The following is a 25,406-nucleotide window of genomic DNA, read 5'->3' on the forward strand; positions in this document are numbered from 1 at the left end:
TGGCAGTGGAAAAGCAGCTATCGTCATCTAAGGTATTGGCCCACTATGATCTGATAATAGGGGTAGTGCTGATATGTGATGCCTCCCCGTACGGTATAGAGGTAGTGCTAGCTGACCGGTGGCCCAATGGAGAGAGACACCTGATCAGGTATGCTTTCCTGACTTTGGCTGATGATGAAAGCAAATATGCCTGGATAGAAAAGGAAGGTTTGGCAATCATGGAGTCAGAGTCATAGAGATGCCAACCAGATATCCCAACCCAATCTAGTCCCACCTGCCAGCACCCGGCCCATATCCCTCCAAACCCTTCATATTCATATACCCATCCAAATGCCTTTTAAATGTTGTAATTGTACCAGCCTCCACCACATCCTCTGGCAGCTCATTCCATACACGTACCACCCTCTACATGAAAAAAGTTGTCCCTCAGGTCTCTTTTATTTCCCCTCTCACCCTAAATCTATGCCTTCTAGTCCTGGACTCCCTGATCCCAGGGAAAAGACTGCCTATTTACCCTATCCATGCCCCTCATGAATTTATAAACCTCTATAAACCTCAGCCTCCAATGCTCCTGGAAAAACAGCCCTGTATTCAGCCTCTCCCTATAACTCAAATCCTCCAATCCTGGCAACATCCTTGTAAATCTTTTCTGAATCCTTTCAAGTTTCATAACATCTTTTCAATAGGAAGGAGACCAGAATTGCATGCAATATTCTAACAGTGGCCTAACCAATGTCCTGTACAGCCACAACATGACCTCCCAATCCTGTACTCTATACTCTGACCAATAAAAAAAAAGCATACCAAACACCTTCTTCACTATCCTATCTACCTGCAACTCCACTTTCAAGGAGCTATGAACCTGCACTCCAAGGTCTTTGTTCAGCAACACTCCCTAGGACCTTACCATTAAGTGTATAAGTCCTGCTAAGATTTGCTTTCCCGAAATGCATCACCTCACATTTATCTGAATTAAACTCCATCTGCCACTTCTCAGCCCATTGGCCCATCTGGTCAAGATCCTGTTGTAATTTGAGGTAACCTTCTTTGCTGTCCACTACACCTCCAATTTTGGTATCATCTGCATCTTTGATGTGAGGAAGTTTCACCAGTACCTTTACAGATGGGAATTTGTCATAGTAACAGATCACAAACCCCTGTGGGGCTACTGAAGGAAGATAAGTTGGTGCTGCCCATAGCTTCTGGTAGAATTCAGCATTGGGCCCTTATTCTCAGTACTTACAAGTTAGAACATTGTCCAGGAAGCCAAGTGGCTAATGCAGATGCCTTGAGCCATCTCCTGCTGGCAGCACGGGGGGTGCCTCCTCAGGAAGAATCTGTTTTAGCTTTAAACTTCCTGAACACCCTTGCAGTCAACGCTGACAATCTCTGACTGTAGACACAAAATGATCCTGTCCTAGTGAACCTAAAACAGCTGGTGGTAACTGGGGAAAACAGAAGGGCCATCATAACCAGGATTGAAACGTTTCTGGACCCAGTGAGACCAGATCACCGTAGAGGATGGCATATAATTATGGGGAACAAGGATGATTGTTCCGAGTAAAGGTTGCCACCAGACACTGACGGAATTCCACCGGGGTCATTCAGGGGTTTCGAAAAATGAAGATGCTCGCAAGAGGCTATGTCTTGTGGCCAGGATTAGATGCTGACATGGCTGCGTTGGTGGGGCATTTGCCACCAGCAGCTCCCCCCACCCACACACGTGGGAATGAGGGTAATCCCTGGACTCAGTTGCATGTCGATTTGGGCCCAGTGTTCCTGGTCATTGTGGATGCCCATTCAAAGTGGCTGGATGTGCATAAAGTTTGCTCGGCAAACTCAGGGATGATGATTGAGAAGCTGCAACCATCATTCATGATACATGGTCTCCCGGCAGTATTGGTCACAGACATTGGGACATCATTTATCAGCAGGGAATTCAAATATATCCTGAAGTCAAATGGCATTTGGCACATAAGGACAGCTCCATACCATCCATCGTCCAATGGTCTAGTGGAAAGAACGGTCCAAATGTTGAAGGCAGTCTTAAAGAAGCAGCCTACAGTTCCTGTACAATTATAGGACCACCCTGCACTCAACAACAGAGATAGCTCCAGCTGCTGATGGGGAGAAGACTCCACCCCAGGTTAAACCTGATATCCCAAACTTGCGGTGGTGGAGTGGGTGGGGGGGGGGGGGGGGGGGGGGAAGGTAGATATGAAATGGCAGCAGGAATGGTAATGCTGGCCACATTTCTCCTCCAAGTGAGAGAGGCAACGTAATTCAGGAGACAAAATTTGGTGCTGGAACTATGGGAATGGCAGCATTTGGGGTGAAGTTGATGCGAGGCCATGACTTAAAAGATTCGGTGAGGTGATACAGTCCTTAACATGAGGATCACCTGAAAGCTGTTACCTCACAAAGGGGGCAGGACCAAAACATACCTGGCCTGGCCCCTCAGAACAGGCTGAAGGTCAGTCAGACACCATAGGCTCTCCTCCTCTATCTAGTATGGAGGAAACCTCAGAGTCTGAGATGGATGTAGCCTTGATGCTATTACCGCTGGAAGAGGAGGAGGAAACTCTCCCGAGACACTCCGGATGGAAGAGCCTGAGCTACAATCCAGTGTCAGAGTCTGAATGAAAGGAACCAGACCTGGGGCAAAAATGCCGCAAGAGCTACAAGAGAAAGAGCTGGCCATCCATCCCCAGACTTAGGGGAGGAGGGATGTAGTGACTGGAACCAGCTGGATCTCACTGACTATGACATCCTTGATTGGGATTGTCAACCTGAGCCAATCAGGAGCACCTTGGCTGACAGAACCAGGAGGTAATACCCTGGAGTCGTTCAGGGAGAGGTGGGCGCCGCAGGGAGTGGAGTGCATCATTTCTCCCTCCAACTCTATTTTGATTTAGTCCCTACCCTCCCCTTCACTGTTTTGCTCACACAGCATTGCCCTGTGGTTTGAAGGGCAGTGCTTGTCACTGGCCACTCGGGTGTTTTTCATATCTTCCTGGTGGTGGAAATTGAATAAAGATTTGTGCACTTTGTGTCTTTCACTGTGTCTCACACCTGCACACACACACACACCATGGGTGCTGGGGAAAAAATAAGCACTACCGCGGTTAGGCAGTAGTGTGGGGGATGAAAAAAAAACAAAAAAAAAGAGAAAAAAAAATTTTAAAAAGAAAAAAGAGATTAAAAAAAAAAAGAAAAAAAAAAAAAATAAATAGGAATATGGCCCGGGTGTCAAAAAAAAAAAAAAAAAAAAAAAAAAAAAAAAACCAGGAGGTAATACCCTGGAGTCGTTCAGGGAGAGGTGGGCGCCGCAGGGAGTGGAGTGCATCATTTCTCCCTCCAACTCTATTTTGATTTAGTCCCTACCCTCCCCTTCACTGTTTTGCTCACACAGCATTGCCCTGTGGTTTGAAGGGCAGTGCTTGTCACTGGCCACTCGGGTGTTTTTTCTATCTTCCTGGTGGTGGAAATTGAATAAAGATTTGTGCACTTTGTGTCTTTTCACTGTGTCTCACACCTGCACACACACACCATGGGTGCTGGGGAAAAAAATAAGCACTACCGCACTTAGGCGGTAGTGTGGGGGTTAGATAAAAAGAAAAAAAAAAGAAAGAAAAAAAAAAGAAAAAAAAAAAAAAACCAGGAGGTAATACCCTGGAGTCGTTCAGGGAGAGGTGGGCGCCGCAGGGAGTGGAGTGCATCATTTCTCCCTCCAACTCTATTTTGATTTAGTCCCTACCCTCCCCTTCACTGTTTTGATCACACAGCATTGCCCTGTGGTTTGAAGGGCAGTGCTTGTCACTGGCCACTCGGGTGTCTTTCCTATCTTCCTGGTGGTGGAAATTGAATAAAGATTCGTGCACTTTGTGTCTTTTCACTGTGTCTCACACCTGCACACACACACCATGGGTGCAGGGGATAAAAATAAAAAAAAACAAAAAAAAAACCAGGAGGTAATACCCTGGAGTCGTTCAGGGAGAGGTGGGCGCCGCAGGGAGTGGAGTGCATCATTTCTCCCTCCAACTCTATTTTGATTTGATCCCTACCCTCCCCTTCACTGTTTTGATCACACAGCATTGCCCTGTGGTTTGAAGGGCAGTGCTTGTCACTGGCCACTCGGGTGTCTTTCCTATCTTCCTGGTGGTGGAAATTGAATAAAGATTCGTGCACTTTGTGTCTTTTCACTGTGTCTCACACCTGCACACACACACCATGGGTGCTGGGGAATAAAAATAAGCACTACCGCACTTAGGCGGTAGTGTGGGGGTTAAAAATAAAAAAATAAAAAAAATAAAAAAATAAGCAGGAGTGCCTAAAGATTCGTGCACTTTGAAGAAAAAAAAGAAGAAAGAAAAAAAAAAAAAAAAAAAAACCAGGAGGTAATACCCTGGAGTCGTTCAGGGAGAGGTGGGCACCACAGGGAGTGGAGGGCATTATTTCCCCCTCCAACTCTATTTTGATTTAGTCCCTACCCTCCGCTTCACTGTTTGATCACACAGCATTGCCCTTTTTTGTGAAGGGCAGTGCTTGTCACTGGCCACTCGGGTGTTTTCCCTTTTGAGAATTGGATCAGTGTGAGTGCAAGGAATCTCCTCCTTGAAGGGGACTGTCCCTGGACTAGCTGCCCCACATTGAGAGAGAAGAAGAAAGAAGAAGGAAAGAAGGAAGAAGAAGAGGAGGCAGAAGCAGAAGGAGGTGAGAGCTTGTGAGTCTGGGGCCTACTTTTGGAGCTGCAGCCTGGGCCTCACCCACGTCAAGGCAATGTTGCTGCTGACCTGGGGCCCACTCCCACTGCTGGTCTCTGAGACTCCGCCCAGACCTGCCGCAGCTGTTGCTGCTTGGGGCCTGCCTCACTGCTGCTGCCTGGGATTTGCCTTCGGGCCCCTCCCAGGACCTCCACCACTGCTGCTGTTATTAGAGGCCCACCTCCACTGCTGCTGTCTGGGACTCAGTTTTGGGGCTGCCTGGGACTTGCCTTGGGGACCCTCCCCAACAGGCCTGCCCCCCACTGCTGCAACCAAGGGCCTGCCCAGGACATGCCAGAGGCCTGCTTCCACCGCTGCTGTTGCCTGAGGCCGGTCTCCACCATCGCTGCCTGGGACTTGCCTCGGGGGACTCGCCTTGGGCGCATCCCCAGGACTTCCGCCACTGCTGCTGCCAGAGGCCTACTAACATCCAGCAGCAGAGCATGGCGAGCCCGAAGGTCGCAGGGCCCAGCCGCACCTACGCCGGAGTGGCCGCTGCCTTAGGCTCGGCTGTCCCAACGCCGTCCGCAACCGCAACCCCCTTCAGGCACTTAACTAAACGCCTGGGGGTCAAGGCCTATCCCCACCCCATGGCTAGTGTGGTCGGCCCACTGGCCATCGTCGCTGCGGCCCAGATGTATGGGAAGGCCATCTTTTTCCTTAAGACCGAGCAGGCGGTCCACCTGGCCGTGGAGAGGGGGCTCACTGTGGGCGGGACACACTTACCCGTCAACCCTCTGGAGGTTACAGCCCAGAGGGTCATGATCTCTAACGTCCCGCCCTTCATTTCAAGTGAGCTCCTTCTTCCCCACCTCAACATCTTGGGGGAGATCCGGTCGGGTGTCCAACCGCTCCTGCTCAGTCTGAAGGACCCCGGCCTCCGACACATCTACTCCTTCCGACACCAGGTGTTCATTTGCCTGGCCCGGGAGGAGGTCACCGAGGGCTCATTCACCCTCCTCCATGAGGGCGTGGCTTACCTCACCTGGATGGCGGACGGCGTGCGGTGCCACCTGTGCCGTGAGGTGGGGCACATTAGAAAAAAACGCCCCACCCAGAAGGCTGCCCAGCCCGTGCCAACGGCTGGTGGTGGTGCCACCGCACCCACTCCCCTTCCCCCGAAGTCAACACCACAGGCCCCGGCACCGGAGGCTAAGCCGGAGGCTAAGCCGGAGGCTTCCAATGCTCCAGCCTCTGGCAGGGAGGGGGGTGAGCGTGCGGCCGGCCAGAAGGCGCTCAAAAAGACGCGACACATCAGGCCCACCCACCCACGGGGAGACCATCCCTATCTCCTTCCCGGACACCTAGCCCACGACCTGCCCCGCCACGGCACAACAATGCCCCTGCGGCTGAGCCAGCGTCACCCCGGCGCGGGAACCCTGACCCCCAAAACCATACCTGATCCTAGCCCCACTGACCCCACATCTACCCCCCACCCCGATAGAGAAACCCCTGGGGCTTCGACGCCCGCCCCTGGCGCTGCAACAACTGGCCCATGGGCCCCTGAGCCTGAGCCTGAGCCCAGCCACACCCTGGCACTAACCCAGGAGGAACCACCGCTGCCCTACCTCCTACAGCGACTGTGTCTCTGGGCCCCTGCCCTGCCACCATCACCTGATAAACAAGGGGCAGGGCAGGAAGTGACATGGCTGACCCTCCCCACCCTGGCCATGCCCCCTGCCTTCCCCCAGCCAATCATATTCTGGGGAAGGGGGGGGGGGGGGGGTTCTTTGGGCCCCAAGGCGGGCGGGGAGGGGAAGGCCCATAACCCCCCCGCCCCCACCCCCCGTCTCTCTGGGGAAGAGGTGCTGGCCCTTGGAGGGGAGAGACACTCCAGCAGCACGCCGGTGGTGCTGCTCCTCTCCAGGGGATGAGTCAACAGTGCCTCTCGACTGTCCCGCATCGCAGCCCGACCTACCCAAACCCCCAGGGGCCACAGCAGGGCCTCCTGCTGCCTCAACTCCTCTGACCCCTGGGGAGGACTTTAATAACCACACGGACCGTGGTGCAGGCGATGATGGAGGACCCTCTGCTGGGTCGTGGAGAGGAGGAGGGTGTTATCCTCGCTCCTCCCTCCCAGATTCTTTTTCCGGGGGCCTTGACCCTGGGGGAGGACCTTTTCCCCGAGGAGCCAGGCGTCCCGGTGTCGGGAGGAGAGCGGGGACCCGAGCCTCTGCCGCCCGATGACCCGAACTCGGGGCGTTCCGGGAAGGGGTGCGCCGAGGAAGGTACCACCGGTGACCCTGGGGGTGGGGTCGCTGGGGGTTCGAGGCCGGTTGGCGGTGCCGGACCAGCCCCCATCCTCTCGGTGGGGGAGGGGTCGGTGACCGAGGGCGACCTCCCGGAGGAGGGTTCGGGATCGGTGGCGGACACCGGGGACAACGCGGACTCTGTCTGCAATGACATTTGAGTCACCGGTGCCCCCCACCGATCTCCCCCTCATACCCCTCGAGGAACTCCGGGAATTTGTCGAGGAAACTCGAGGTCGCCGGGATAGAGCCCAACTGGCGCTCGACCGCTGGAGCTCTTTTGAAAGAGTTTACTGGTCGGCCCACACTGCTCGCCAGGCACCTGGGTTTGATGTGAATGAGTGAAAGCGAGTCAGGAACTTCCTGGGGGCACTCCTGGTGAGGGCGAGGGACTCCTGTGCCCCTCCCTCGTCCTCCCAGTAATTGGGTTTTAACTGTACTGGTGGTGGTAGCACAACGCTTCCGACATGGAGACGACTATAGCCAGCCTCAACATCAACGGCAGCAGGGAGTCACAGCGCAGATTCCAGACCCTCTCGGTCCTTCGGGACGGGAGGTATGCGGTGTGCTTCCTGCAAGAAACCCACACTACCCCGGCAGACGAAGCCACCTGGCTTCTGGAGTGGCGAGGGGGGGGGTCTACATGAGCCACCTCACCCGCAGATCTGGCGGGGTGGCTATCCTGTTGGCCCCGCATTTTCAGCCCGAGATCTTGGGGGTCAGGGAGCCGGTGCCAGGCCGTTTGCTTCACCTGACGGTTCGGCTGGGGGGCCCGGTGCTTCACTTGGTGAACGTATACGCTCCCCTGGCCGGGCCGAGGCAAGCGAGCTTCTTCGAAGAAGTGTCTGCTCATCTGGCTTCCATCGACGAGAACCAGTGCGTCGTCCTCGGGGGAGATTTTAACTGCATCCTCGAGGGCAGGGACCACGGCGGTGCCCGCACTGGCTGTGCGTCGGGGAAGAGGTTGGGGGACTTGGTCAGGTCCTTCGACCTGGTGGACGCCTGGCGGAATCTCCATCCCGACTCCATCGCCTTCACCTTCGTGAGGCCTGGGGTCGGAGCGTCCAGAATCGACCGCCTGTACGTTTCGCGGGCGTACGCCTCCTGTTTTCCGAAGGCCTCCACGCGGCAGGTGTCGTGCACGGACCATCACCTGGTGTGGGCGGAACTCCTTCCGTTCGGCGCCAGGCTCGGCTCCGCGTACTGGTACTCTAACAACCTGCTGCTGGAGGACGAGCGGTTCCGGGACTCGCTTCGTCGTTTCTGGGCCGGCTGGAGAAGGAAGCGGGGAAGCTTCCCCTCCCTGAGGCTATGGTGGGACGTGGGCAAGGCTCACGTCCGCGTCTTCTGTCAGGAGTACGCGAGGGGGTCGACAAAGAGGCGGAAATCCAGGATCGTGGAGTTGGAGAGGGAGATGCTCGACCTGGAGTCACGCCTCGGTCAGCCCGACGCGGACCCGGCCCTGCGCGGGGTGTACGAAGAGAAGAAGGCCGCGCTCCGGGACCTGCAGCTCGTCGGGGCTCGGGGCGCGTACGTGAGGTCGTGGATCCAGCTCCTGCAGGACCTGGACCGCGGCTCCCCCTTCTTCTACTCGCTGGAAAAAAGGCGTGACACCCGTCAGCAGCTCCTTGTGCTGCTGGCCGACGACGGGTCCCTCGTCTCGGATCCGGAGGGCGTCAGGGCCCACGTCCGAAACTATTACACGGCTCTGTTCTCTCCGGATCCGTCCAGCGAGGACGCTCGCAGAGTTCTGTGGGAGGACCTGCCACAGCTCGGCCCGGAGGACGCCGGAAGGCTCGACGCTCCCGTCACTTTAGAGGAGCTGACCGGCGCCCTCAACCGGCTCTCGAGGGGCAAAACCCCGGGGCTGGACAGGCTGACTGTGGAGTTCTTCAGGGTGTTCTGGGATGTCCTGGGGAGCGACTACGCACAGGTCCTGGGGGAGTGTCTAAATGCCGGACAGTTGCCCCTTTCTTGGCGCAGGGCGGTCATCGTCCTGCTGCCAAAGAAGGGGGACCTTCATTCTTTGAAGAACTGGCGTCCGGTCTCCCTCCTCAGCACGGTCTACAAAATCTTCGCCAGGGTGTTGTCTTCTCGCCAGGCTTCCGTGCTGGCCCACATGATTCACCCGGACCAGTCCTACACGGTCCCGGGCCGGAGGATACACGACAACGTCCACCTGGTCCGGGACCTGATCCATTTCTGTCGACGGGCTGGTCTGCCGAGCACCTTCCTGTCTCTTGACCAGGAGAAGGCGTTCGACAGGGTCGATCACGAGTACCTGCTCGGGACACTGCGGGCATTCTGGTTCAGGACGCAGTTCGTCGCCCGGATCCGACTCTTGTACGCCGCCGCAGAGTGTCTGGTTAAAGTTAACGGGTCCCTGACGGCGCCCCTTCGCTTCGGGAGAGGAGTGCGTCAAGGCTGCCCCCTGTCCGGCCAGCTGTATTCCCTGTGCGTGGAGCCTTTCCTGCGCCTCTTGCGGAGGAGGTTGTCGGGGCTGGTTCTGCGCGGCGCGGGCACGGGGGTGGTCCTCTCGGCCTACGCCGACGACGTGCGCCTCACTTTCACCGACCCGGCTGACCTGGGGAGGATGCGCGAGTGCCAGGCCGTGTACTCGGCAGCGTCTTCCGCCAGGATCAACTGGGCCAAGTGTTCCGGACTACTGGTCGGTCCGTGGCGGGTGGACTCTCTGCCGGAGGAGTTACGGGGGTTCAGCTGGAGTCCCACCCATCTCCTCTACCTGGGGGTCTACCTCAGCCCGGCTGAGGAATCCTGGCCGGCCAACTGGCAGGAGCTGGAGGCCAAAGTCTCGGCTCGCCTAGGCCGCTGGACAGGACTGCTCCGAGTGCTATCTTACAGGAGTCGAGTGCTGGTCATAAACCAGCTGGTGGCCGCCATGCTGTGGTACCGGCTGGTCACTTTGGTCCCTCCTCCTGGCTTTGTCGCTGACATCCAGAGAACGTTGGTCGACTTCTTCTGGGACAAAAAGATGCACTGGGTCGCCGCGCAGGTTCTCAGTCTCCCTATTGAGGAGGGCGGTCAGTCGCTGGTGTGCGTCCGCACCCAGGTCACAACGTTCCGCCTTCAGACCTTGCGGCGATACCTTTACGTCGAGCCTCCTCCTAGGTGGTGCGCCCTGGCGACGTATTTTTTCCGCCAGGTGCGTAGCCTCAACTACGACATGCAGTTCTTGTTCGTCGACTGTGACGGTTTGGAGGTCGCCCTCAAGACGCTGCCTGTCTTTTACCAGGACCTGATCACTGTCTGGAACATGGTCGAATCGCGTCGCGCCTACCCTCCGGCTGGAGTAGCGGCTGTCGTCAGGGAGCCGTTGCTCAGGAATCCGCACCTCCGTACTCGCGGGTTCGAGTGGCTGTCGGAGGGGAGGGCCGTGGCAGCGAGGGCGACCAGGGTCGGGGACGTGCTGGGTGCCGGGGGCCTGGGCTGGACGCTGCCGCAGGACATAGCTAGCAGGGCAGCGGTAGACGTCCGGTACGTGGCCACCGCCATCCGATGCCTTAAAACGGCGGTGCTCGGACCCGACGTAGTGCACCAGTTGGAGGACGCTCAGGTGTGCGGTGGGATCCCGTCCGCGCTCACCCCGGCCCGGACGGAATTTCACATTGGCCCCAAGGTCCCGTACTTCCCTCGGGAGCCTGTGCCCCACAACCTGAGCCGCCTCCGGAATTTTAATTTTGTTCCCTTCCAGGGGGTAAAAAGGAAGGCCCTGTATCGACTGCTGCTGCACACCGTCCACCTCTTCTCCCTCATCCACCGTCCGGACACGCCTTGGCGTGCCCATTTGCCACGGGGCGGTGGGGATCCCCAGTGGAGGGCTCTCTACGCGGGAGTCCTCCCCCTTTCTCTCGGGGATCTGGGGTGGAGGGTGCTGCACGCAGCAGTCCCCTGCAACCGCAGATTGCGGTGGTTCACGGACTCCCAGCCCAACTGCTTGTTCTGTGGCGCTGTGGAGTCCGTGGACCATGTATATATTGGGTGTGGGCGTTTGCACTCCCTTTTTGATTTTCTTAAGAACCTTCTCCTCTGTTTCTGGCTGCACTTCAGTCCCACGCTCCTGATCTTCGGGCACCCGGTACGGAGGAGGGAGGGCAGGTCCGAAGACCTCCTCGTGGGTCTGCTCCTGGGCCTGGCCAAACTGGCCATAAACGGGTCCAGGCAGCGGGCCGTGGAGGGGGTCGTTAGGGCCGACTGCCTGCCCCTCTTCCGGGGTTACGTTAGAGCCCGGGTGTCCTTGGAGAAGGAGCACGCGGTGTCCACCAACACCCTTTAGTTGTTCAGGGAGAGGTGGGCGCCGCAGGGAGTGGAGTGCATTATTTCCCCCTCCAACTCTATTTTGATTTAGTCCCTACCCTCCCCTTCACTGTTTTGATCACACAGCATTGCCCTTTGATGTGAAGGGCAGTGCTTGTCACTGGCCACTCGGGTGTTTTCCTATCTTCCTGGTGGTGGAAAAAAAAAGCACTACCGCAGTTAGGTGGTAGTGTAGGGGTTAAAAAATAAAAAACGAAACAGGAGTGTTTAAAAAAAATAGAACCAGGAGGTAATACCCTCGAGGTTTTCAGGGGGCGGTGGGCACCACAGGGAATGGAGTATATTATTTCCCTGTCCAACTTTATTTTGATTTAGTCCCTACCCTCCCCCTTCACTGTTTGATCACACAGCATTGCCCTTTGATGTGAAGGGCACTGCTTGTCATTGGCCACTCGGGTGTTTTCTTTCTTCTTGGTGGTGGAAACTGAATAAAGATTTGTACACCTGTTGTCTTTCCCTGTGTCTCATACTTGCACACACACCACATGGGTTTAAAAAAAAAAGTACAAACAGGAGGTAATACTCTCGGTTTTTAGGGAGAGGTGAGCACCGCAGGGAGTGGAGTGTTTTATTCCCCTCTCGGATCCTAGTTTGATTTAATCCCTACCCCACCTCTTCACTTTTTCGATCATTTAGACATTGCCTTGGGCTGAGAAGGGCACTGCTTGTCATTGGCCTATCGGGTGTTTCTTTCCTTCTTGGTGGTGGAATAGAAATAAAGTTTTCTGCACTCAATTGTTTCTTCACTGCGTCCTACACCAGCACACACACACACAACAAAAAAAAAGAATCTCAGTTAAGGGGACTGGCAAAAAAAATAAACAGGAGATTAACATGGGTGCTGGGGAATCTGAGCACTACTGGAGTATGGCAGGCGTGTGGGGGGCAAGAATATATAGACAGAAGATTTCGAATCTCCTCAGCTCAGGGGACTCAATACTGTGCACATACAAATATAGGGCAACCTCAATTATCCAAACGACACAGGCAGGGAGTACTTTATTCAGATAATTGAATGTTCTGGAAACTGATCAGAATTGGGTCAGTATCTTTAATCAAGTTAACGTGAACAGGAGGTTGAAATTGGAAGGGGACTAATATACTGGCAGGGAAATTTGCTAGAACTGCTTGGGAAGATTTAAACTAGTAAGGTGGGGGGGTGGGACCCAGGGAGATAGTGAGGAAAGAGATCGATCTGAGACGGATACAGCTGAGAACAGAAGTGAGTCAAACAGTCAGGGCAGACAGGGACAAAGGTAGGGCTAATAAATTAAACTGCATTTATTTCAATGCAAGGGGCCTAACAGGGAAGGCAGATGAACTCAGGGCATGGTTAGGAACATGGGACTGGGATATCATAGCAATTACAGAAACATGGCTCAGGGATGGGCAGGACTGGCAGCTTAATATTCCAGGATACAAATGCTACAGGAAGGATAGAAAGGGAGGCAAGAGAGGACGGGGAGTGGAATTTTTGATAAGGGATAGCATTACAGCTGTGCTGAGGGAAGATATTCCCAGAAATACATCCAGGGAAGTTATCTGGATGGAACTGAGAAATAAGAAAGGGATGATCACCTTATTTGGATTGTATTATAGACGCCCCAATAGTCAGAGGGAAATTAAGAAACAAACTTGCAAGGAGAGCTCAGCTATCTGTGAGAATAATAGGGTAGTTATGGTAGGGGATTTTAACTTTCCAAACAAAGACTGAGATTGCCATAGTGTTAAAGGTTTAGACGGAGAGGAATTTAAGTGTATACACGACAATTTTCTGATTCAGTAGGTGGATGTACCTACTAGAGAAGGTGCAAAACTAGACCTACTCTTGGGAAATAAGGCAGGGCAGGCAACTGAGGTGTCAGTGGGGGAGCGCTTTGTGGCCAGTGACCGTCATTCTATTCATTTAAAAACAAACAGTGATGGAAAAGGATAGACCGGATCTAAAAGTTGAAGTTCTAAATTGGAGAAAGGGCAATTTTGACGGTATTAGGCAAGAACCTTTTGAAAGCTGATTGGAGGCAGATGTTCGCAGGTAAAGGGACGGCTGGAAAATGGGAAGCCTTCAGAAATGAGATAACAAGAATCCAGAGAAAGTATATTCCTGTCAGGGTGAAAGGGAAGGCTGGTAGGTATAGGGAATGCTGGATGACTAAAGAAATTGAGGGTTTGGTAAAGAAAAAAGGAGGAAGCATATGTCAGATATAGACAGGATAAATCGAGTGAATCCTTAGAAGAGTATAAAGGCAAGAGGAGTATACTTAAGAGGGAAATCAGGAGGGTAAAAAAGGGGACATGAGATAGCGTAGGCAAATAGAATTAAGGATAATCCAAAGAGTTTTTACAAATACATTAAGGACAAAACGGTAACTAGGGAGAGAATAGGGCCCCTCAAAGATCAGCAAGGCGGCCTTTGTGTGGAGCCACAGAAAATGGGGGGGGAGATTCTAAATGAATATTTTGCATCAGTATTTACGGTGAAAAATGATATGGAATATATAGACTATAGGGAAATAGATGGTGACACCTTGCAAAATGTCCAGATTACAGAGGAGGAAGTGCTGGATGTCTTGAAACGGTCAAAAGTGAATAAATCCCCCGGACCTGATCATGTGTACCTGAGAACTCTGTGGGAAGCTAGAGAAGTGATTGCTGGGCCTCTTGCTGAGATATTTGTATCACCGATAGTCACAGGTGAGGTGCCGGAAGACTGGAGGTTGGCAAACGTGGTGCCACTGTTTAAGAAGGGCGGTAAAGACAAGCCAGGGAACTATAGACCGGTGAGCCTGACCTTGGGTGGTGGGCAAGGTGTTGGAGGGAATCCTGAGGGACAGGATGTTCATGTATTTGGAAAGGCAAGGACTGATTCAGGATAGTCAACCTTTGTGTGTGGGAAATCATGTCTCACAAACTTGATTGAGTTTTTTGAAGAAGTAACAAAGAAGATTGATGAGGGCAGAGCAGTAGATGTGATCTATATGGACTTCAGTAAGACGTTCAACAAGGTTCCCCATGGGAGACTGATTAGCAAGGTTAGATCTCATGGAATACAGGGAGAACTAGCCATTTAGATACAGAACTGACTCAAAAGGTAGAAGAAGAGGGTGCTGGTGGAGGTTTGTTTTTCAGATTGGAGGCCTGTGACCAGTGGAGTGCCACAAGGATCAGTGATGGGCCGTCTACATTTTGTCATTTACATAAATGATTTGGATGCGAGCATATGAGGTACAGTTAGTATGTTTGCAGATGACACCAAAACTGGAGGTGTAGTGGACAGCGAAGAGGGTTACCTCAGATTACAACAGGATCTGGACCAGATGGGCCAATGGGCTGAGAAGTGGCAGATGGAGTTTAATTCAGATAAATGCGAGGTGCTGCATTTTGGGAAAACAAATCTTCGCAGGACTTATACACTTAATGGTAAGGTCCTCGGGAGTGTTGCTGAACAAAGAGACCTTGGAGTGCAGGTTCATAGCTCCTTGAAAGTGGAGTTGCAGGTAGATAGGATAGTGAAGGAGGAGCTTGGTGTGCTTTCATTTATTGGTCAGAGCACTGAGTACAGGAGTTGGGAGGTCGTGTTGTGGTTGTACAGGACATTGCATAGGCCACTGTTGGAATATTGTGTGCAATTCTGATTTCCTTTCTATTGGAAAGATGTTGTGAAACTTGAACGGGTTCAGAAAAGATTTACAAGGATGTTGCCAGGATTGGAGGATCTGAGCTACAGGGAGAGGCTGAACAGGCTGGGGCTGTTTTCCCTGGAGCGTCGGAGGCTGAGGGGTGACCTTATAGAGGTTTACAAAATTATGAGGGGCATGGATAGGGTAAAAGACAAAGTCTTTTCCCTGGGGTCGGCGAGGCCAGAGCTAGAAGGCATTGGTTTAGGATGAGAGGAGAAAGATATAAAAGAGACCTAAGCGGCAATGTTTTCACGCAGAGGGTGGTACGTGTATGGAATGAGCTGCCAGAGGATGTGGTGGAGGCTGGTACAATTGCAACATTTAAGAGGCATTTGGATGGGTATATGAATAGGAAGGGTTTGGAGGGATATGGGCCAGGTGTTGGCAGGTGGGACTAGATTAGGTTGGGATATCTGGTCAGCATGGACGGGTTGGGCTGAAGGGTCAGTTTCCATGTTGTACATCTCTATAACTCTATGACTTGCACCAGACAGAGACGATATCGCTGGTGGGGAACCTCCCTCGGGTGGACACTGAGCCGCCACCTCCAGCCTTTTCAACCGGACTCCAAGGCCACCGTCTCCTCTCCTTCGGGTCTCTCCCCCCCACCCCCCCTCCCCCCAGCAACCACCAGCCCTGCGCTTCCTCCATTGCCGCTGGCTGGAAACCACAGCCTTACACAAATGGTTCCAGGGCCGAGGGACAAAGCAGGAGCAATGCTGTCTACCGCCCAGTCCTCTCACAACAGTTCCACCCCCTTCTGGAAACCCATTGCAAGAGCTAGACAACCAGATTCTCTACTGTTAAAACTTATCTCATTTTATATTTTAAAACGAGAAGCAGAAAGAAAGAAAATAAATGACAGAGGCAGAGCGGGACCGAAGTTGCTGAGTTCACTGATGGGCAGTCTGTCTTAGAAAGAGAGTTTCTGCAGGTAGTGACAGAGTCCAGTTTCCAATCTCAAACTTCAGGACCTTGAGATTTTGTTTGGATAATCTGAAATTCAGATAATTGATGTCTGGACAACAGAGGTTGTTCTGTAAAGGGTGACTTGGTGACAGAATGCCAGACTCTGTGCAGTTATTTCACCCACATTGTTATGTTTGAAGAAGGGCTGAAGTGTTTAAAACAACAAAAGGTTTTTTTAAGGAGGTGCTCACTCTTTTAGGCAGCAGGATTAGATAGAACAGTTTCTCTCCAAAATGGCCCATGACATCATCATATGATCAGACTCTTAAAGTGACAGTCCACCATACTTTCACAAAAGCACAATGTCCCTCCCCCTTTACATTAGAGGCTCCTGCAATGAAAACATTGACAACATTTGTAATCATGTATACATTTCACAGAAATGGAAGTGATCATTTACCATTGTACAGCCTTTGGGTGTGGCTTCTGCTTCGCAATATTTCTTGGTGTGCAGCAATGTGATATTTTTCAGTGCTGGACTCAGCACTGAATGGCGTTACCTCCTTTTCAACTTAACATTCCTACATTAACTGATCACGACCCAGGGCTGTCTGCCACCTTACTACTCCACTTGCACAGACCATACCTTACTCGTTCTGAATGAAGTCAAAAACATGTTGCACCACCAGGCTGGTACATGGGGCAGTCACCAAATGATGTTGCCTGCAAGCGTGGCGAGCTTTAAAATGCTTGCTTGAATGCAAGTATTACAAATAAGGCCAAGCTATGTTTATCTTAGATGATTTACATACCAGTGCAGAAACTAAAAATATCTCCTCAGCACTTCTAACAGGGTTTGAATACTTTCAGTTATGTGGCAAGTAATTAAGTTGAGGCAAATAAGCAATTTAATCAACATCATTGTCATGGTCACGATATGCCTCCTTCCAGGTGGGGGGTTTGTTTGCATATCCACATTACCTTCAGCTTGTTCAGTGATTGTCCCAATCATATTACTCCTCCAGTGTATAAGCTTTGCTAATGAATAGCTTCTTCTCTTCTGCACAGTCTGCATTCAACAACTCACCAAGTCTCTTGGCTGAATCACTGCTAGGACTCTCAGCTTTGAGTTTAGTTGATGTTCTGAGCAAAGCAACAAGAACTCAGATGGAGGCCTTTACAAGACTCCTTCTTCTTGCGGAATTTAGCTGGCATTTAGCCAATTCTTTAAATTAGGCCTTGCCTTCCAACTTTTTCCAGATTAGATTCCCTACAGAGCGGAAACAGGCCATTTGGCCCAACAAGTCCACACCAACCTTCCAAAGAGTAACCCATCTAGACCCATTATTTACCCCTGACCAATGCACTTAACACTATGGGCAATTTAGCATGGCCATTTCACCTGACCTGCACATCTTTAGACTATGGGAGGAAACCAGAGCACCCAGAGAAAACCCACAAAGACATGGGGAGAATGTGCAAACCACACACAGATAGTTGCCCGAGGCAAGAATTGAACCCAGGTCCTTGGTGCTGGGAGGCAGCAGTGTTAGCCACTGAGCCACTGTGCCACTCCTCAGAGCATCTGCCTTGGAGAATTCTGAGGTTAACAGGAATATCAGTAGATTCTTCTTGTGTTCTTCACAGTAAGTCTGAACAAACTAAAGCATAACTTTACTTAGCACGGTGGCTCAGTGGTCAGCACTGCTGCCTCACAGCGCCAGGGACCCAGGTTTGATACCAGCCTTGGGCGACTGTCTGTGTGGAGTTTGCACATTCTCCCTGTGTCTGCGTGGATTTCCTCCCACAGTCCAAAGATGTGCAGATCAAGTGAATTTGCCGTGTTAAATTGTCCATGGTGTTAGGTGCATTAGTAAGAGGGAAATGGGTCTGGGTGGGTTACTCTGCGGAGGGTCAGTGTGGACATATGACCAAAGGGCCTATTGCCCACTGTAGGGAATCTAATCGAATAACAGGACAGCCTGGCTTCTTAGACTCACATTTTGTGTCACTTTGCCTATGGCTCAGGTAGTAATCTAGAGATTCTTACTTCTGAATTTCTGCTTCTAATTTAGCTCCTAACTGTTTAAAGCCTTTCAGCAGAATCTCCTTTCTTAGTCTATCAAAGTTGTTGGCACCAATGTGGCAACTGGATTCCTCCCCTCCATCCCCAGGTGGGTATTACAGCCTTCAGTCCTCCTGCTCACAGCTGCAGAGAACAGTACCTTTCCCCTAATTAGACTCACTGATTGATTAATTATTGCCACATGTACCAGGATACAGTGGAAAGTGCTGTTGTGTGTGCTATACAAATGGTGCTATACAAAATGCATCATTACAGCTGCAGAGAAAGTGCAGAGAGAGAGAAGAAATCAGAATTAGCATTTGAGAGGTCTATTCAAAAGTGTTATACTGTTCTTTAACCATAAGTTACATTCCTATTACCTCCCCTCATTTGAATGACACCCTGCACCAAGATGCAATGGCTCCGTTTACTCATCCTCCCTGCAGTCCCCTTGGTCATCCACACAAAACTCTTGGTCATTCTTGGACAGTTGCAGGGACAGAGGTTCCTTAACATCTGCCCTTGGGCCCTCATACCTGCCATACCTACAGTCACCCTTTCCTGTCCTTGGTCACAGACCAAATCTAAATGAGCTAGTCTGAGAGATGTGAGCAGGTAACTTTTCCCAACCCTGATGTGATAAAATGTCTAAAACTCAAATTCTAACTCCTCATCTTGGACCTGAAGTTGCTCAAATGGTACAGAATCACCTTGGTATCCAATGTCATGAAGGTGTAAGGAGTACTGTACCTTTAAGAGAGTTGAAAAGCTAGCAAGGACTTAGAGAGGCACAGAGAGTCCAGAACAAGGTAACAATGTAAAGCTTGATCAGAACAGCTAGCACTGGACGGGTTGCTTTGAGACTAAAACAAATTCAAATTTGGCCAGTTTAAATTATGCCTCAAGATACCAAACTCGAATCTAGTTTGAATTTTGACAATACTAAAACCAATGAAACGATCCAATGTTTTGGGATAGAAGTATCAGACAGTTTAAACAGTTAGTCCAAGCGGCAAAGAGAACTGCCAAACACCAACAAATCGAGAGTTGCCAAAAGACCAGCAGATGTAGGCTGCTGGTGAGAGCTCTTTGAAACAAACCTGTCTAGAGAAAGAGTTTGCACAGAAAAACCATAGACTCCAACCTGGAGAGAAAATCGACAGAGAAAGATACAAAGACAAGATTCAACAGCAGGCTGGTTTTGAAATTTGAATTTTTCTCCAAATCTTAATCAGGGGTTTTATCGGACCAGTATTGTAGAGGGGAAGTAATCAATAGGTTTAGATAAATGACTTGGAAATAGCTGTTAGTTAATATTCTCTGTTAGATTTTAAAAAAAATAAAAGGTGTTAATTTTTACTTCAAATAGTGCCTTTTGGGACAGGTCTTTGCCTCTTGAATTTTCACAGATTACAGCACGGGGTGAATGTTTTCCGTGTTGCTGGTTTAAATTAACGGTGGGGTTTACCCCATGTCATAACATCAGCATTTCCCACATGCTGTAACAGCAAGAGAAACACCTTCACACTGGGCACTGGGTCCCAATATCTAGAGATATGCTCATTAAGCACAGGCCACACACACACCTATCCATGGACACTGGCATCTGATATATGTCAGGCTATGATAACCCTTGTGGCACCTTTCCAATTCACAGGACACTGTTCCTCAGGCTGAACTGGCATCTATCACTATAATGCTGCAGCAAGGTCACTGTGTGTTCAGGGGCATACCCCCAGCTGATGGACTGCATCAGGCTGCATCTCTTGCCTGTTCTCTTACTGTCAGTCACTCTAAGCTGACCCGGATGCTCACACTGCTGTGCTGTTCAATGTAGGCACAAAGCTGGAGGCTTGACATGGTTGTGAGCAGTCTTCAGTCAAGTCAAGGGGGATGACCTTCTCTCATGGACCCTAGCACTGTAAGGCAGGGGAAGCCTCCAGGGGATTGGACATGGTCAGTCAGTCACTCGGGTAGTCATGGTCAGGATCCTGTCTTCATAATCAATGAGCAGCTGAATGTTGGGCAGCACACCACCCACTTCAGTTTCTGCCATAGAGTGAGTCGTTTTCCTCCTGGAATGAGAAAGCTGTAGATATTGCAGGAGATGAAAATGGGTGTGGTACAGGTGGGAGGGTGTCCTGAGCAGTGCAGATGGTGTGCAGGCATAGTAATGTCAAGGGTTGGTGTGGGAATTAGTGAATGAGAGAAGAATTTCCAGTTGAGAGCGAGATGGCAGAGTTTGAATCTTGGTGAGAGATCAGTACAGTAACAGAGGTAGCAGAGTGAAGTATGAAAGAGAAGTGACCTTTTATAGAAACTAGAACAATACAGTGCCTTGATGTTGCACTGATCTGTGAACTAATCTAAGCCCCTCCCCCTACACTATCCCATCATCATCCATGTGCTTATCCAAGGATTGTTTAAATCTCCCGAATGTGGCTGAGTTACCTACATTGGCAGGAAGGGCATTCCACGCCCGTACCACTCTCTGAGTAAAGAACCTGTCTCTGACATCTGTCTTAAATCTATCAACCCTCAACTTGTAGCTATACTCCCTTGTACAAGCTGACGTCATCATCCTCGGAAAAAGACTCTCACTGTCCACCCTATCTAATCCTCTGACCATCTTGTATGTCTCTGTTAAATCCCCTCTTAGCCTTCTTCTCTCCAATGAGAACAGACCAAAGTCTCAGCCTTTCCTCATAAGACCTTCGCTCCAGACCAGGCAACATCCTGGTAAATCTCCTCTGCACCTTTTCCAATGCTTCCACATCCTTCCTGTAATGGGGTGACCAGAACTGTACACAATATTCCAAGTGCAACTGGACAGTTTTATACAGTTGCAGCATGACATTATGGCTCCGGAACTCAATCCCTCTACCAATAAAACCTAACACACCGTATACAGCACTATCAACCTGGGTGGCAACTTTCAGGGATCTATGTACACGGACACCAAGATCCCTCTGCACATCCACACTACCAAGAATCTTTTCATTGACCCAGTATTCTGCCTTTCTGTTATTCTTACCAAAGTGAATCGCCTCACATTTAGCTGCATTGAACTCCATTTGCCACCTCTCAGCCCAATTCTGCAATTTATCCAAGTCCCCCTGCAACCTGTAACATTCTTCCACACTGTCCACTACTCCACCGACTTTAGTGTCATCTGCAACTGCAACTACTAGTCATCTACTAACCAATCCACCTCTGCCTGCATCCAAGTCATTTATAAAAATGACAAACAGCAGTGGTCCCAAAACAGATCCTTGTGGCACACCACTAGGAACTGGACTCCAGGCTGAATATTTTCCATCAACCACCACTTGCTGCCTTCTTACAGCAAGCCAGTTTCTAATCCAAACTGCTAAATCACCCGCTCTCTCACGCCTCTGCATTTTCTCCAACAGCCTACCATTTGGAACCTTATCAAAGGCTTTACTGAAGTCCATGTATACCACGTCAACTGCCCTACCCTCATCTACATGCTTGGTCACCTTCTCAAAAACCTCAATGAGGTTTGTGAGACATGACCTGCCCTTGACAAAACCATGTTGACTATCTGCAATCAAATTGTTGCTTGTTAGATGATTATAAATCTTATCTCTTATAATCCTTTTCAAAACTTTTCTTAAAACAGATGTAAGGTTCACTGGTCTATAATTACCTAGGTCATCTCTACTGCCCTTCTTGAACAAAGGCACCACATTTGCAGTCCTCCAGTCCTCTGGTACTAAAACTGTAGACAATGACGACTCAAAGATCAAGGCCAAAGGCTCTGCCATCTCCTCCTTAGATTCCCAGAGAATTCTCAGATAAATCCCATCCAGTCCAGGGAACTTGTCAACTTTCGCTCCTTCTAGAATTGTTAACACTTCTTCCTTACTAAACTCAATCCTTTCTAGTCTAACGCCCTGTACCTCATTCTTCTCCTCTATAATATTCTCCTTTTCCTGAGTGAAAACAGATGAGAAATATTCGTTTAGCACCTCTCCGATCTCCACAGGGTCCACACACAACTTCCCACTTCTGTCTTTGACAAGCCCTATTTCTACCCTAGTCATCCTTTTATTCCTCACATACTTACTGAAAGCTTTAGGGTTCTCCTTTATTCTACCTGCTAAAGACTGCTCATGTCCTCTCTTTGCTCTTCTTAACTCTCTCTTTAAATTCTTCCTAGCTAACCTGTAACTCTCCATTGCATCATCTGAATCATCTCGTCTCATCATCACATAAGCCTCCTTCTTCCCCTTAAGAAGAGATACAATTTCTTTAGTAAACCATGGTTCCCTTGTCTTATCACTTCCTCCCTGCCTGACAGGGACATGCCTGGCAAAGGTACGCAATAGTTCTTCCTTAATCCAGCTCCACATTTCGATTGTCCCCATCCCTTGCATTTTGGTACCCATTCTATTGCCTCCTAAGTCTTGCCTAATCGCATTACAATTGCCCTTCCCCCATCTATAACTCTAGCCCTGTGGCATGTGCCTATCCTTTCCATCACTAAACTAAATGTAACTGAATTTTGGTCACTTTCTCCAAAGTGCTCACCTACAACTAAAGCAAACACCTGGCCTGATTAATTACCAAGCACCAGATGCAGTGTGGCCTCCCCTCTTGTCAGCCCCTTGACATTCTGTGTCAGGAAATCCTCCTGTACACATTGGACAAAACTGATCCATCAGAGGTACTAGAGTTGTAGCATTTCCAGTCAATGTTGGGGAAGTTAAAGTCCCCCATAATGACCACCCTGTTCCTTTCACTCCTACAAAATAGAATCCTTTTGCCAATCCTCTCCTCCACATCCCTGGAACTTTGTGGAGGTCTATAAAAAACTCCCAACAGTGTGACCTCTCCTCTTCTGTTTCTAACCTCAGCCCATACCACCTTAGTAGATGAGTCCTCGTCTAAAGTTCTTTCAGCCACCGTTATACAGTCCTTGACTAACAATACCACACCTCCCGCTCTTTTACTGCCTTCACTGTTCTTAATGAAAGGTCAAAACCCTGGAACCTACAACATCCGTTCCTGACCCTGCTCTATCCATGTCTCTGAAATGGCCACAACATCGAAGTCCCAAGTACCTAACCATGCTACAAGCTCACCTACCTTATTCCAGATACTCCTGGCATTGAAGTAGACATACTTCAAACCAGCTTGCTTTCTGCCTGCATACTCCAGTGACAGTGAAATCCTGTCCATGCCCTTCCTTCTCTCATCCTCCTGTGCACTGGAACTACACCTCAGGTTCCCATCCCCCTGTTAAGCTAGTTTAAGCCATCCGAATAGCACTAACAAATTTCCCACCCAAGAGATTCGTACCTTCTTACATTGTTGTGTGTTCCTCCAGGCAGTTGAGACTCCAGGTGGCAACCGTGGAGCAGCCCAGCCTGGTCTGCAGCTGTGACCGCTTCTGCTCCTTCTCAGAGCGGAGGGACTGCTGGCTCTGCATCACCCCATCCAGCAGGAGCACCAGGCTCCTGTCCTCAAAACCGGGTACCAATTTCCCCTTGTGTGCAGTGCCCAAAGCGTGTATCAGGAACTGGGCTCACTGTGTGTGCCTGCTGCAGAAGTACTGATTAAAGAGGACACCATCGGGATGTCAGTCAATTCCGGGATTTCGTGGCAGTGTCCAGTTGTTTTGGTAATAGCACATGATAAGACTTGGCTAAAATCGGGGTAGCTGGCGGGGGCGGGGGCGGTGTAGGTGGTTAATGAGGCAGTTTTGATAAGATACAGTGCAAGAACTTACTCACCTTCTCGGCAAAAACTGTCCAAAAATGATTTGACACCACTGATATTTAGCCAAAAAAAACAATTCAGCCCCATGACACTTTACGCAAAGTATAAATGGAGTAACATAGGTCCTGCAAACTACTATGTATTGTAATATGTACATATGAACATTGTTAAAGCTGAACAAAGTTTAATTGCTATTACCAATATGAGACAATTTCGAATAATTTATTAAGTTTCATGAGAAATAGAAACCTAAAATTCCAATGAAGAACAAAAATCTCAATACAATACCTGAACTGTAGCCCTGTGAGATCTTGCATAGATTTAACGTGACCTCCCTATCTTTCCAACCTAGAGCTCTGGGCACATTTAAGGATTCCAATTCCCTTTTCACAACTTTATGTAGGAGACCTGCCCAGCTCAGTTCACTATGCCTCTATAAAACAAAGTTCCTGCCTCCACAAACAAAAATTGAAATTGCTGGAGAATCTCAGCAGGTCCGGCAGCATCTGTGGAGAGATATCAGAGTTAACGTTTCAGGTCCAGTGACCCTTCCTCAGAACTGCCCTCCAGATCTCTGCTCCACTTGTAAAAGTATTACTCTTTTTCACTTCAAAATGTGTTGTTATTTCAATGTTTAACTGCTCCACTCCCCATCTGTCTTCTATCTGTGGCCCATCTGATTTTTATCTGCCCCTAACAGAGAGGCAATAATGAAAAAAAAAGAACAAAAAAAATGTACAGGAAAAGAGAAATAGACAATGAAAGACAGAAACAGACTTAGATAATGAGAGAAACAAATGTGCAGACTGAGAAAGATAAATTCATATGTCTATAACAAGATGGGACTGAAAACTGTGAATGTGAATGGTTGTACAGAAAGCTGGTACTAAATGAAAGAGCTGAATTAAAGATCAAGAAAGGAATGAGTTGAATTAACTTTGGAGTTCACCTACTTTAAGCAGCTATGTTCCACATTCTCATTAAACGCACGATTCTAACTGGTAAAGGCAAGTAATACTGACTGAACAGCAGTGTGAGACTGGCGACAGTAGACTTGCCCAAGCTTGCCTGACCCTCCCTGTTACCAGTAGCAACATGAAGCTTTGCATCGACACAGTGGCCATATTTTGCTATATACGTTGGAGAACAGTTTTCAATCTGGGACTTCTTTCTTTTCTATCTTGGGGTGTGAACATTGAGTTCATTCCTAATTGCTTTCTTGACCCTCTGTGATACATCTAGTTTAAGGGTACTCCTGCAATGCCATCAGGGATGGATTGAAGGATTGTGACCCAGTGACACTGAAGGAACAGCGATATATTTCCAAGTCAGGATGGTGAGTGGCTTGGAGGGGAATTTTCAGATGGTGGTATTCCCATGTATCTGCTGCCCTTATCCTTTTAGACAGAAGGGGTTATGGTTTTGGAGGATGCTGTTGAAGAAGGCGGAGTTTCTATTGTGCATTTTGTAAATGTACGCACTGCTGCTATTCAGCATCAGTGGTGGAGGGAGTACATATTTAAATGGTGGATGTAATGTACATCAAACTGGGGGCTTTGAAATGGATAGTGATGAAGATCAATGCTATTGGAGCCATACTGATCCAGAGCCATTACGGCACAGAATGGGGTCATATGGCTCACTGAGTCATGCCGATTTA

General features: G+C 49.9%; 1 protein-coding gene across 1 annotated transcript in view; it reads right to left on the reverse strand.

Annotated features, from left to right (window-relative positions):
* Positions 1-24,724, reverse strand: part of LOC140481068 (uncharacterized) — a 43,710-nt gene extending 18,986 nt beyond the window's left edge. Inside the window, exon 1 of the mRNA XM_072576679.1 lies at positions 24,700-24,724. The gene's annotated coding sequence lies outside the window, so the exon portion shown is untranslated. The remainder of the gene's footprint in view (positions 1-24,699) is intronic.
* Positions 24,725-25,406: the final 682 nt, after the last annotated feature.

This window comes from Chiloscyllium punctatum, chromosome 9 (genome assembly GCF_047496795.1).
Source record: "Chiloscyllium punctatum isolate Juve2018m chromosome 9, sChiPun1.3, whole genome shotgun sequence".
In the NCBI taxonomy this organism is placed as follows: Eukaryota; Metazoa; Chordata; class Chondrichthyes; order Orectolobiformes; family Hemiscylliidae; genus Chiloscyllium; species Chiloscyllium punctatum.